This window comes from Mycetomoellerius zeteki, unplaced genomic scaffold (genome assembly GCF_001594055.1).
Source record: "Mycetomoellerius zeteki isolate Tzet28-1 unplaced genomic scaffold, Tzet1.0 scaffold300, whole genome shotgun sequence".
Classification (NCBI taxonomy): domain Eukaryota; kingdom Metazoa; phylum Arthropoda; class Insecta; order Hymenoptera; family Formicidae; genus Mycetomoellerius; species Mycetomoellerius zeteki.
This window is the reverse complement of record NW_017257284.1, coordinates 59452-59817: the sequence shown is the minus strand read 5'-3', so window position 1 is coordinate 59817 and position 366 is coordinate 59452.

Sequence of the window (366 nt, the reverse complement as noted above, 5' to 3'; positions counted from 1 at the left end):
AATTGCGCTTTACAAAATGTATTGAAAATATATAACTGGTGGTTGCAAAAGAATTTTTAAATAAAAATATGTAAACGTACTTGTTATGTATTTCTTTTTTCCTTCCCTGTAATACATGTATATATGTATGTATGTATGTATGTATGTATGTATGTTCGTATGTATATATGTATGTACGTAAGTATGTACGTACGTATGTATGTATGTATGTATGTACTTATAAACATAGATAAACTCGCGAACAAAGAAAATACGTAGAATATAAAACGTGTTGTAACAAGTTTGCAATTCTTGGAAATAGGGGTGGGGATATCCCTCTTAGATTTCAAAAGTATCACCGTATACGTCGCAATTTATAAACATACA